The sequence below is a fragment of the Oncorhynchus gorbuscha genome, unplaced genomic scaffold (genome assembly GCF_021184085.1).
Source record: "Oncorhynchus gorbuscha isolate QuinsamMale2020 ecotype Even-year unplaced genomic scaffold, OgorEven_v1.0 Un_scaffold_2802, whole genome shotgun sequence".
NCBI classification, from domain to species: Eukaryota; Metazoa; Chordata; class Actinopteri; order Salmoniformes; family Salmonidae; genus Oncorhynchus; species Oncorhynchus gorbuscha.
The window spans coordinates 2,913-17,333 of NW_025747211.1; the positions used below are offsets into that span (position 1 = coordinate 2,913).

Consider the following 14,421-nt stretch of genomic DNA (forward strand, 5'->3'; position numbering starts at 1 on the left):
CGCAGGGGGATTAGCTCAAATGGTAGAGCGCTCGCTTAGCATGTGATAGGTAGCGGGATCGATGCCTGCATCCTCCAACTATTTAGTTTAGTTCAATCAGCACACATTGTTGTTGTAGCTCTGGATACTAACCCAACAATACAACTATTTCCACCACTGGGCTTACTGCAGTCACTACTTCAACCTTTACTGAACTACCATGAAAAATATTTTTAGAGAGCTGAAGCAAGCATACTTTTTAAAAAATTATCCTTTCTTATGGACGAGGGATTTGGCAGTGCGGTCATTGAGATTTCATACTTTTGATTGGAGCTGCAGGGGGATTATCTCAAATGGTAGAGCGCTCGCTTAGCCTGCGAGAGGTAGCTGGATCCATGCCTGCATCCTCCAACTATTTAGTTTGGTTCAATCAGCACACATTGTTGTTGTAGCTCTGGATACTAACCCAACAATACAACTATTTCCACCACTGGGCTTACTGCAGTCACTACTTCAACCTTTACTGAACTACCATGAAAAATACTTTTAGACAGATGAAGCAAGCATACTTTAAAAAAAAGTATCCTTTCTTATGGACGAGGGATTTGGCAGTGCGGTCATTGAGATTTCATACTTCTTGTTGGAGGCGCAGGGGGATTAGCTCAAATGGTAGAGCGCTCGCTTAGCATGTGAGAGGTAGCGGATCGATGCCTGCATCCTCCAACTATTTAGTTTGGTTCAATCAGCACACATTGTTGTTGTAGCTCTGGATACTAACCCAACAATACAACTATTTCCACCACTGGGCTTACTGCAGTCACTACTTCAACCTTTACTGAACTACCATGAAAAAATATTTTTAGAGAGCTGAAGCAAGCATACTTTTTAAAAAGTATCCTTTCTTATGGACGAGGGATTTGGCAGTGCGGTCATTGAGATTTCATACTTCTTGTTGGAGGCGCAGGGGGATTAGCTCAAATGGTAGAGCGCTCGCTTAGCATGTGAGAGGTAGCGGGATTGATGCCTGCATCCTCCAACTATTTAGTTTGGTTCAATCAGCACACATTGTTGTTGTAGCTCTGGATACTAACCCAACAATACAACTATTTCCACCACTGGGCTTACTGCAGTCACTACTTCAACCTTTACTGAACTACCATGAAAAATACTTTTAGACAGCTGAAGCAAGCATACTTTTAAAAAATTATCCTTTCTTATGGACGAGGGATTTGGCAGTGCGGTCATTGAGATTTCATACTTTTGTTGGAGGTGCAGGGGGATTAGCTCAAATGGTAGAGCGCTCGCTTAGCATGTGAGAGGTAGCGGGATCGATGCCTGCATCCTCCAACTATTTAGTTTGGTTCAATCAGCACACATTGTTGTTGTAGCTCTGGATACTAACCCAACAATACAACTATTTCCACCACTGGGCTTACTGCAGTCACTACTTCAACCTTTACTGAACTACCATGAAAAATACTTTTAGACAGCTGAAGCAAGCATACTTTTAAAAAAGTATCCTTTCTTATGGACGAGGGATTTGGCAGTGCGGTCATTGAGATTTCATACTTCTTGTTGGAGCGCAGGGGGATTAGCTCAAATGGTAGAGCGCTCGCTTAGCATGCGAGAGGTAGCGGGATCGATGCCTGCATCCTCCAACTATTTAGTTTGGTTCAATCAGCACACATTGTTATTGTAGCTCTGGATACTAACCCAACAATGCAACTATTTCCACCACTGGGCTTACTGCAGTCACTACTTCAACCTTTACTGAACTACCATGAAAAATACTTTTAGACAGCTGAAGCAAGCAAACTTTAAAAAAAGTATCCTTTCTTATGGACGAGGGATTTGGCAGTGCAGTCATTGAGATTTCATACTTCTTGTTGAAGGCGCAGGGGGATTAGCTCAAATGGTAGAGCGCTCGCTTAGCATGCGAGAGGTAGTGGGATCGATGCCTGCATCCTCCAACTATTTAGTTTGGTTCAATCAGCACACATTCTTATTGTAGCTCTGGATACTAACCCAACAATACAACTATTTCCACCACTGGACTTACTGCAGTCACTACTTCAACCTTTACTGAACTACCATGAAAAATACTTTTAGACAGCTGAAGCAAGCAAACTTTAAAAAAAGTATCCTTTCTTATGGACGAGGGATTTGGCAGTGCGGTCATTGAGATTTCATACTTCTTGTTGGATGCGCAGGGGGATTAGCTCAAATGGTAGAGCGCTCGCTTAGCATGTGATAGGTAGCGGGATCGATGCCTGCATCCTCCAACTATTTAGTTTGGTTCAATCAGCACACATTGTTGTTGTAGCTCTGGATACTAACCCAACAATACAACTATTTCCACCACTGGGCTTACTGCAGTCACTACTTCAACCTTTACTGAACTACCATGAAAAATACTTTTAGACAGATGAAGCAAGCATACTTAAAAAAAAGTATCCTTTCTTATGGACGAGGGATTTGGCAGTGAGGACATTGAGATTTCATACTTCTTGTTGGTGGCACAGGGGGATTAGCTCAAATGGTAGAGCGCTCGCTTAGCATGTGAGAGGTAGCCGGATTGATGCCTGCATTCTCCAACTATTTAGTTTGGGTCAATCAGCACACATTGTTGTTATAGCTCTGGATACTAACCCAACAATACAACTATTTCCACCACTGGGCTTACTGCAGTCACTACTTCAACCTTTACTGAACTACCATGAAAAATATTTTTAGAGAGCTGAAGCAAGCATACTTTTTAAAAAGTATCCTTTCTTATGGACGAGGGATTTGGCAGTGCGGTCATTGAGATTTCATACTTCTGGATTGGAGCTGCAGGGGGATTAGCTCAAATGGTAGAGCGCTCGCTTAGCATGTGATAGGTAGCTGGATCGATGCCTGCATCCTCCAACTATTTAGTTTGGTTCAATCAGCACACATTGTTGTTGTAGCTCTGGATACTAACCCAACAATACAACTATTTCCACCACTGGGCTTACTGCAGTCACTACTTCAACCTTTACTGAACTACCATGAAAAATACTTTTAGACAGCTGAAGCAAGCATACTTTTAAAAAAGTATCCTTTCTTATGGACGAGGGATTTGGCAGTGCGGTCATTGAGATTTCATACTTCTGATTGGAGCTGCAGGGGGATTAGCTCAAATGGTAGAGCGCTCGCTTAGCATGCGAGAGGTAGCTGGATCGATGCCTGCATCCTCCAACTATTTAGTTTGGTTCAATCAGCACACATTGTTGTTGTAGCTCTGGATACTAACCCAACAATACAACTATTTCCACCACTGGGCTTACTGCAGTCACTACTTCAACCTTTACTGAACTACCATGAAAAATACTTTTAGACAGATGAAGCAAGCATACTTAAAAAAAAGTATCCTTTCTTATGGACGAGGGATTTGGCAGTGCGGTCATTGAGATTTCATACTTCTTGTTGGAGGCGCAGGGGGATTAGCTCAAATGGTAGAGCGCTCGCTTAGCATGTGAGAGGTAGCGGGATCGATGCCTGCATCCTCCAACTATTTAGTTTGGTTCAATCAGCACACATTGTTGTTGTAGCTCTGGATACTAACCCAACAATACAACTATTTCCACCACTGGGCTTACTGCAGTCACTACTTCAACCTTTACTGAACTACCATGAAAAATATTTTTAGAGAGCTGAAGCAAGCATACTTTTTAAAAAGTATCCTTTCTTATGGACGAGGGATTTGGCAGTGCGGTCATTGAGATTTCATACTTCTTGTTGGAGCTGCAGGGGGATTAGCTCAAATGGTAGAGCGCTCGCTTAGCATGCGAGAGGTAGCGGGATCGATATCTGCATCCTCCAACTATTTAGTTTGGTTCAATCAGCACACATTGTTGTTGTAGCTCTGGATACTAACCCAACAATACAACTATTTCCACCACTGGGCTTACTGCAGTCACTACTTCAACCTTTACTGAACTACCATGAAAAATACTTTTAGACAGCTGAAGCAAGCATACTTTTAAAAAAATTATCCTTTCTTATGGACGAGGGATTTGGCAGTGCGGTCATTGAGATTTCATACTTCTGATTGGAGCTGCAGGGGATTAGCTCAAATGGTAGAGCGCTCGCTTAGCATGTGAGAGGTAGCGGGATCGATGCCTGCATCCTCCAACTATTTAGTTTGGTTCAATCAGCACACATTGTTGTTGTAGCTCTGGATACTAACCCAACAATACAACTATTTCCACCACTGGGCTTACTGCAGTCACTACTTCAACCTTTACTGAACTACCATGAAAAATACTTTTAGACAGCTGAAGCAAGCAAACTTTAAAAAAAGTATCCTTTCTTATGGACGAGGGATTTGGCAGTGCAGTCATTGAGATTTCATACTTCTTGTTGAAGGCGCAGGGGGATTAGCTGAAATGGTAGAGCGCTCGCTTAGCATGCGAGAGGTAGTGGGATCGATGCCTGCATCCTCCAACTATATAGTTTGGTTCAATCAGCACACATTCTTATTGTAGCTCTGGATACTAACCCAACAATGCAACTATTTCCACCACTAGTCTTACTGCAGTCACTACTTCAACCTTTACTGAACTACCATGAAAAATACTTTTAGACAGCTGAAGCAAGCAAACTTTAAAAAAGTATCCTTTCTTATGGACGAGGGATTTGGCAGTGCGGTCATTGAGATTTCATACTTCTTGTTGGATGCGCAGGGGGATTAGCTCAAATGGTAGAGCGCTCGCTTAGCATGTGATAGGTAGCGGGATCGATGCCTGCATCCTCCAACTATTTAGTTTGGTTCAATCAGCACACATTGTTTTTGTAGCTCTGGATACTAACCCAACAATACAACTATTTCCACCACTGGGCTTACTGCAGTCCCTACTTCAACCTTTACTGAACTACCATGAAAAATACTTTTAGACAGATGAAGCAAGCATACTTAAAAAAAAGTATCCTTTCTTATGGACGAGGGATTTGGCAGTGAGGACATTGAGATTTCATACTTCTTGTTGGTGGCACAGGGGGATTAGCTCAAATGGTAGAGCGCTCGCTTAGCATGTGAGAGGTAGCCGGATTGATGCCTGCATTCTCCAACTATTTAGTTTGGGTCAATCAGCACACATTGTTGTTATAGCTCTGGATACTAACCCAACAATACAACTATTTCCACCACTGGGCTTACTGCAGTCACTACTTCAACCTTTACTGAACTACCATGAAAAATATTTTTAGAGAGCTGAAGCAAGCATACTTTTTAAAAAGTATCCTTTCTTATGGACGAGGGATTTGGCAGTGCGGTCATTGAGATTTCATACTTTTGATTGGAGCTGCAGGGGGATTAGCTCAAATGTTAGAGCGCTCGCTTAGCCTGTGAGAGGTAGCTGGATCGATACCCGCATCCTCCAACTATTTTGTTTGGTTCAATCAGCACACTTTGTTGTTGTAGCTCTGGATACTAACCCAACAATACAACTATTTCCACCATTGGGCTTACTGCAGTCACTACTTCAACCTTTACTGAACTACCATGAAAAAAACTTTTAGACAGCTGAAGCAAGCATACTTTAAAAAAATTATCCTTTCTTATGGACGAGGGATTCGGCAGTGCGGTCATTGAGATTTCATACTTCTGATTGGAGCTGCAGGGGGATTAGCTCAAATGGTAGAGCGCTCGCTTAGCATGCGAGAGGTATTGGGATTGATGCCTGCATCCTCCAACTATATAGTTTGGTTCAATCAGCACACATTCTTATTGTAGCTCTGGATACTAACCCAACAATGCAACTATTTCCACCACTAGTCTTACTGCAGTCACTACTTCAACCTTTACTGAACTACCATGAAAAATACTTTTAGACAGCTGAAGCAAGCAAACTTTAAAAAAGTATCCTTTCTTATGGACGAGGGATTTGGCAGTGCAGTCATTGAGATTTCATACTTCTTGTTGAAGGTGCAGGGGGATTAGCTCAAATGTTAGAGCGCTCGCTTAGCATGTGAGAGGTAGCGGGATTGATACCTGCATCCTCCAACTATTTAGTTTAGTTCAATCAGCACACATTGTTGTTGTAGCTCTGGATACTAACCCAACAATACAACTATTCCCACCACTGGGCTTACTGCAGTCACTACTTCAACCTTTACTGAACTACCATGAAAAATATTTTTAGAGAGCTGAAGCAAGCATACTTTTTAAAAAGTATCCTTTCTTATGGACGAGGGATTTGGCAGTGCGGTCATTGAGATTTCATACTTTTGATTGGAGCTGCAGGGGGATTATCTCAAATGGTAGAGCGCTCGCTTAGCCTGCGAGAGGTAGCTGGATCCATGCCCGCATCCTCCAACTATTTAGTTTGGTTCAATCAGCACACATTGTTGTTGTAGCTCTGGATACTAACCCAACAATACAACTATTTCCACCACTGGGCTTACTGCAGTCACTACTTCAACCTTTACTGAACTACCATGAAAAATACTTTTAGACAGATGAAGCAAGCATACTTAAAAAAAAAGTATCCTTTCTTATGGACGAGGGATTTGGCAGTGCGGTCATTGAGATTTGATACTTCTTGTTGGAGGCGCAGGGGGATTAGCTCAAATGGTAGAGCGCTCGCTTAGCATGTGAGAGGTAGCGGGATCGATGCCTGCATCCTCCAACTATTTAGTTTGGTTCAATCAGAACACATTGTTGTTGTAGCTCTGGATACTAACCCAACAATACAACTATTTCCACCACTGGGCTTACTGCAGTCACTACTTCAACCTTTACTGAACTACCATGAAAAATATTTTTAGAGAGCTGAAGCAAGCATACTTTTTAAAAAGTATCCTTTCTTATGGACGAGGGATTTGGCAGTGCGGTCATTGAGATTTCATACTTCTTGTTGGATGCGCAGGGGGATTAGCTCAAATGGTAGAGCGCTCGCTTAGCATGTGATAGGTAGCGGGATCGATGCCTGCATCCTCCAACTATTTAGTTTGGTTCAATCAGCACACATTGTTGTTGTAGCTCTGGATACTAACCCAACAATACAACTATTTCCACCACTGGGCTTACTGCAGTCACTACTTCAACCTTTACTGAACTACCATGAAAAATACTTTTAGACAGCTGAAGCAAGCATACTTTTAAAAAATTATCCTTTCTTATGGACGAGGGATTTGGCAGTGCGGTCATTGAGATTTCATACTTCTTGTTGAAGGTGCAGGGGGATTAGCTCAAATGGTAGAGCGCTCGCTTAGCATGTGAGAGGTAGCGGGATCGATGCCTGCATCCTCCAACTATTTAGTTTGGTTCAATCAGAACACATTGTTGTTGTAGCTCTGGATACTAACCCAACAATACAACTATTTCCACCACTGGGCTTACTGCAGTCACTACTTCAACCTTTACTGAACTACCATGAAAAATATTTTTAGAGAGCTGAAGCAAGCATACTTTTTAAAAAGTATCCTTTCTTATGGACGAGGGATTTGGCAGTGCGGTCATTGAGATTTCATACTTCTTGTTGGATGCGCAGGGGGATTAGCTCAAATGGTAGAGCGCTCGCTTAGCATGTGATAGGTAGCGGGATTGATACCTGCATCCTCCAACTATTTAGTTTGGTTCAATCAGCACACATTGTTGTTGTAGCTCTGGATACTAACCCAACAATACAACTATTTCCACCACTGGGCTTACTGCAGTCACTACTTCAACCTTTACTGAACTACCATGAAAAATACTTTTAGACAGCTGAAGCAAGCATACTTTAAAAAAATTATCCTTTCTTATGGACGAGGGATTTGGCAGTGCGGTCATTGAGATTTCATACTTCTTGTTGGATGCGCAGGGGGATTAGCTCAAATGGTAGAGCGCTCGCTTAGCATGTGATAGGTAGCGGGATCGATGCCTGCATCCTCCAACTATTTAGTTTGGTTCAATCAGCACACATTGTTGTTGTAGCTCTGGATACTAACCCAACAATACAACTATTTCCACCACTGGGCTTACTGCAGTCACTACTTCAACCTTTACTGAACTACCATGAAAAATACTTTTAGACAGATGAAGCAAGCATACTTTTAAAAAAAGTATCCTTTCTTATGGACGAGGGATTTGGCAGTGCGGTCATTGAGATTTCATACTTCTTGCTGGAGGCGCAGGGGGATTAGCTCAAATGGTAGAGCGCTCGCTTAGCATGTGAGAGGTAGCGGGATCGATCCCTGCATCCTCCAACTATTTAGTTTGGTTCAATCAGAACACATTGTTGTTGTAGCTCTGGATACTAACCCAACAATACAACTATTTCCACCACTGGGCTTACTGCAGTCACTACTTCAACCTTTACTGAACTACCGAGTGGTCGCATCTGCACTTCGCATCTGCACTTCGCTCCCGCGGGTAGTATAACTTTTTCATTATATTTCATTATATCACAACGGTTTGATTTGTCTAATCTTAGCAATTTCTTCTCAGCTAGCTACATAGCCGTCTTTGTATCAAAGATAATTGCGTAATTATCGTATTTCGCCGTCCTAACGTAGTCTTCACTAGCCAGCTAGCTAACGTCCACTGATTAGCTGCACTGGAGAAACTATTACACTCAACTGAACGACTTGATTAGTGTAGTGTTAGCTAGCTACATAGCTGTCTTTGCTGTCTTCGTATCATCGTATCCAAGATAATTGTGTTGTTTAGGTTTAGAGTGTGTAGTCTTGAGTGATTATCTTAATTTACCGAGGTTAGCTAGCCAGCTATTTGTCGTCCTTAACGTAGGTGACTCTGCTAGCTAGCCAACGCTAGCCAACGTCTTCTGTATAGAACTCAACTACCCGGTCGCATTCACAGGTAGTATCACATTTTCACTTCATTTCATTACAGTACAACGGTTTGATTTGTTTGATCGTAGCTAGCTACTTAGCTAGCTACATAGCCGCTTTGTATCAAAGATAATTGTGTAGTCTAGAGCGATTTTCTAGGTTCGCTAGCCAGCTATTGTCGTTCTTTTAACAACGTAACGTAAACAACACTGCTAGCTAGCCAGCTAGCCCCGAATAGCAACACTGCAGAAACTATTACACTCAACGGAACGACTTGATTAGTGTAGTGTCAACAACGCACCCACTGCCAGCTGGCCTACTTCAGCAGTACTGTATCATTTTAATCATTTTAGTCAATAAGATTCTTGCTACGTAGCTTAACTTTCTGAACATTCGAGACGTGTAGTCCGCTTGTCATTCCAATCTCCTTTGCATTAGCGTAGCCTCTTCTGTAGCCTGTCAACTATGTGTCTGTTTATCCCTGTTCTCTCCTCTCTGCACAGACCATACAAACGCTCCTCACCGCGTGGCCGCGGCCACCCTACTCTGGTGGTCCCAGCGCCACGACCACGTGGAGTTCCAGGTCTCCGGTAGCCTCTGGAACTGCCAATCTGCGGTCAACAAGGCAGAGTTCATCTCAGCCTATGCCTCCCTCCAGTCCCTCGACTTCTTGGCACTGACGGAAACATGGATCACCACAGACAACACTGCTACTCCTACTGCTCTCTACTTCGTCCGCCCACGTGTTCTCGCACACCCCGAGAGCGTCTGGTCAGCGGGGTGGTGGCACCGGGATCCTCATCTCTCCCAAGTGGTCATTCTCTCTTTCTCCCCTTACCCATCTGTCTATCGCCTCCTTTGAATTCCATGCTGTCACAGTTACTAGCCCTTTCAAGCTTAACATCCTTATCATTTATCGCCCTCCAGGTTCCCTCGGAGAGTTCATCAATGAGCTTGATGCCTTGATAAGCTCCTTTCCTGAGGACGGCTCACCTCTCACAGTTCTGGGCGACTTTAACCTCCCCCACGTCTACCTTTGACTCTTTCCTTTCTGCCTCCTTCTTTCCACTCCTCTCCTCTTTTGACCTCACCCTCTCACCTTCCCCCCTACTCACAAGGCAGGCAATACGCAAATGGACCTCATCTTTACTAGATGCTGTTCTTCCACTAACCTCATTGCAACTCCCCTCCAAGTCTCCACCACTGCCTTGTATCCTTTTCCCTCTGGCTCTCATCCAACACCTCCCACAATACTATGGTATCCACCAACCTTCGCTTACTCTCCCCCGCTACTTCTCCTCTTCCATCCTATCATCTCTTCCCTCCGCTCAAACCTTCTCCCACCTATCTCCTGATTCTGCCTCCTCAACCCTCCTCTCCTCCTCTCTCTGCATCCCTTGACTCTCTATGTCCCCTATCCTCCAGGCCGGCTCGGTCCTCCCCTCCCGCTCCGTGGCTCGATGACTCATTGCGAGCTCACAGAACAGGGCTCCGGGCAGCCGAGCGGAAATGGAGGAAAACTCGCCTCCCTGCGGACCTGGCATCCTTTCACTCCCTCCTCTCTACATTTTCCTCCTCTGTCTCTGCTGCTAAAGCCACTTTCTACCACGCTAAATTCCAAGCATCTGCCTCTAACCCTAGGAAGCTCTTTGCCACCTCCTCCCTCCTGAATCCTCCTCCCCCCCCCCCTCCTCCCTCTCTGCAGATGACTTCGTCAACCATTTTGAAAAGAAGGTCGATCCGATCCTCGTTTGCTAAGTTAAACGACACCGCTGGTTCTGCTCACACTGCCCTACCCTGTGCTTTGACCTCTTTCTCCCCTCTCTGGAGGCACTCCAGATGAAATCTCGCGTCTTGTGACGGCCGGCCGCCCAACAACCTGCCCGCTTGACCCTATCCCCTCCTCTCTTCTCCAGACCATTTCCGGAGACCTTCTCCCTTACCTCACCTCGCTCATCAACTCATCCCTGACCGCTGGCTACGTCCCTTCCGTCTTCAAGAGAGCGAGAGTTGCACCCCTTCTGAAAAAACCTACACTCGAACCCCTAGATGTCAACAATTACAGACCAGTATCCCTTCTTTTCTCTCCAAAACTCTTGAACGTGCCGTCCTTGGCCAGCTCTCCCGCTATCTCTCTCTGAATGACCTTCTTGATCCAAATCAGTCAGGTTTCAAGACTAGTCATTCAACTGAGACTGCTCTCCTCTGTATCACGGAGGCGCTCCGCACTGCTAAAGCTAACTCTCTCTCCTCTGCTCTCATCCTTCTAGATCTATTTGGCTGCCTTCGATACTGTGAACCATCAGATCCTCCTCTCCACCCTCTCCGAGTTGGGCATCTCCGGCGCGGGCTTAGCTCCTACCTGACAGGTCGCTCCTACCAGGTGGCGTGGCGAGAATCTGTCTCCTCATCACGCGCTCTCACCACTGGTGTCCCCCAGGGCTCTGTTCTTGGCCCTCTCCTATTCTCGCTATACACCAAGTCACTTGGCTCTGTCATAACCTCACATGGTCTCTCTTATCATTGCTATGCAGACGACACACAACTAATCTTCTCCTTTCCCCTTCTGATGACCAGGTGGCAATACATCTCTGCATGACTGGCCGACATATCAGTGTGGATGACGGATCACCACCTCAAGCTGAACCTCGGCAAGACGGAGCTGCTCTTCCTCCCGGGGAAGGACTGCCCGTTCCATGATCTCGCCATCACGGTTGACAACTCCATTGTGTCCTCCTCCCAGAGCGCCAAGAACCTTGGCGTGATCCTGGACAACACCCTTCGTTCTCAACCAACATCAAGGCGGTTAGCCCGTTCCTGTAGGTTCATGCTCTACAACATCCGCAGAGTACGACCCTGCCTCACACAGGAAGCCGCAGGTCCTAATCCAGGCACTTGTCATCTCCCGTCTGGATTACTGCAACGCTGTTGGCTGGGCTCCCTGCCTGTGCCATTAAACCCCTTCAACTCATCCAGAACGCCGCAGCCCGTCTGGTGTTCAACCTTCCCAAGTTCTCTCACGTCACCCCGCTCCTCCGTTCTCTCCACTGGCTTCCAGTTGAAGCTCGCATCCGCTACAAGACCATGGTGCTTGCCTACGGAGCTGTGAGGGGAACGGCACCTCAGTACCTCCAGGCTCTGATCAGGCCCTACACCCAAACAAGGGCACTGCGTTCATCCACCTCTGGCCTGCTCACCTCCCTACCACTGAGGAAGTACAGCTCCCACTCAGCCCAGTCAAAACTGTTCCTTTCTGGCCCCCAATGGTGGAACAAACTCCCTCACGACGCCAGGACAGCGGAGTCAATCACCACCTTCCGGAGACACCTGAAACCCCACCTCTTTAAGGAATACCTAGGATAGGATAAGTAATCCCTCTCACCCCCCCCCTTAAGTTTTAGATGCACTATTGTTAAGTGACTGTCCCACTGGATGTCATAAGGTGAATGCACCAATTTGTAAGTCGCTCTGGATAAGAGCGTCTGCTAAATGACTTAAATGTAATGTAATGTACCATGAAAAATATTTTTAGAGAGCTGAAGCAAGCATACTTTTTAAAAAGTATCCTTTCTTATGGACGAGGGATTTGTCAGTGCGGTCATTGAGATTTCATACTTCTTGTTGGATGCGCAGGGGGATTAGCTCAAATGGTAGAGCGCTCGCTTAGCATGTGATAGGTAGCGGGATCGATGCCTGCATCCTCCAACTATTTAGTTTGGTTCAATCAGCACACATTGTTTTTGTAGCTCTGGATACTAACCCAACAATACAACTATTTCCACCACTGGGCTTACTGTAGTCCCTACTTCAACCTTTACTGAACTACCATGAAAAATACTTTTAGACAGATGAAGCAAGCATACTTTTAAAAAAGTATCCTTTCTTATGGACGAGGGATTTGGCAGTGCGGTCATTGAGATTTCATACTTCGTGTTGGAGGAGCAGGGCGATTAGCTCAAATGTTAGAGCGCTCGCTTAGCATGTGAGAGGTAGCGGGATTGATACCTGCATCCTCCAACTATTTAGTTTGGTTCAATCAGCACACATTGTTGTTGTAGCTCTGGATACTAACCCAACAATACAACTATTTCCACCACTGGGCTTACTGCAGTCACTACTTCAACCTTTACTGAACTACCATGAAAAATACTTTTAGACACCTGAAGCAAGCATACTTTTTTTAAAAAGTATCCTTTCTTATGGACGAGGGATTTGGCAGTGCGGTCATTGAGATTTCATACTTCTTGTTGGAGGTGCAGGGGGATTAGCTCAAATGGTAGAGCGCTCGCTTAGCATGCGAGAGGTAGTGGGATCGATACCCGCATCCTCAAACTATTTAGTTTGGTTCAATCAGCACACATTGATTTTGTAGCTCTGGATACTAACCCAACAATACAACTATTTCCACCACTGGGCTTACTGCAGTCACTACTTCAACCTTTACTGAACTACCATGAAAAAAACTTTTAGACAGCTGAAGCAAGCATACTTTAAAAAAAGTATCCTTTCTTATGGACGAGGGATTTGGCAGTGCGGTCATTGAGATTTCATACTTCTGATTGGAGCTGCAGGGGGATTAGCTCAAATGGTAGAGCGTGCGCTTAGCATGTGAGAGGTAGCGGGATCGATGCCCGCATCCTCCAACTATTTAGTTTGGTTCAATCAGCACACATTGTTTTTGTAGCTCTGGATACTAACCCAACAATACAACTATTTCCACCACTGGGCTTACTGCAGTCACTACTTCAACCTTTACTGAACTACCATGAAAAATACTTTTAGACAGTTGAAGCAAGTATCCTTTCTTAGGGACGAGGGATTTGGCAGTGCGGTAATTGAGATTTCATACTTCTTATTGCGGGCACAGGGGGAGTAGCTCAAATGGTTGAGCGCTCGCTTAGCATGTGAGAGGTAGCGGGATCGATGCCTGCATCCTCAAACTATTTAGTTTGGTTCAATCAGCACACATTGTTGTTGTAGCTCTGGATACTAACCCAACAAAACAACTATTTCCACCACTGGGCTTACTGCAGTCCCTACTTCAACCTTTACTGAACTACCATGAAAAATACTTTTAGACAGATGAAGCAAGCATACTTTAAAAAAAGTATCCTTTCTTATGGACGAGGGATTTGGCAGTGCGGTCATTGAGATTTCATACTTCGTGTTGGAGGAGCAGGGGGATTAGCTCAAATGTTAGAGCGCTCGCTTAGCATGTGAGAGGTAGCGGGATTGATGCGTGCATCCTCCAACTATTTAGTTTGGTTCAATCAGCACACATTGTTGTTGTAGCTCTGGATACTAACCCAACAATACAACTATTCCCACCACTGGGCTTACTGCAGTCACTACTTCAACCTTTACTGAACTACCATGAAAAATACTTGTAGACAGCTGAAGCAAGCATACTTTTTTAAAAGTATCCTTTCTTATGGACGAGGGATTTGGCAGTGCGGTCATTGAGATTTCATACTTTTGATTGGAGCTGCAGGGGGATTAGCTCAAATGTTAGAGCGCTCGCTTAGCATGCGAGAGGTAGCTGGATCGATGCCCGCATCCTCCAACTATTTTGTTTGGTTCAATCAGCACACTTTGTTGTTGTAGCTCTGGATACTAACCCAACAATACAACTATTTCCACCACTGG

General features: G+C 44.8%; 1 non-coding gene across 1 annotated transcript; it reads left to right on the top strand.

Moving 5' to 3' along the window:
• The first annotated feature begins 8,117 nt into the window (after nucleotides 1–8,117).
• Nucleotides 8,118–8,190, top strand: trnaa-agc. The gene has a single exon. It is a non-coding gene; the product is annotated as a tRNA-Ala (tRNA).
• Nucleotides 8,191–14,421: the final 6,231 nt, after the last annotated feature.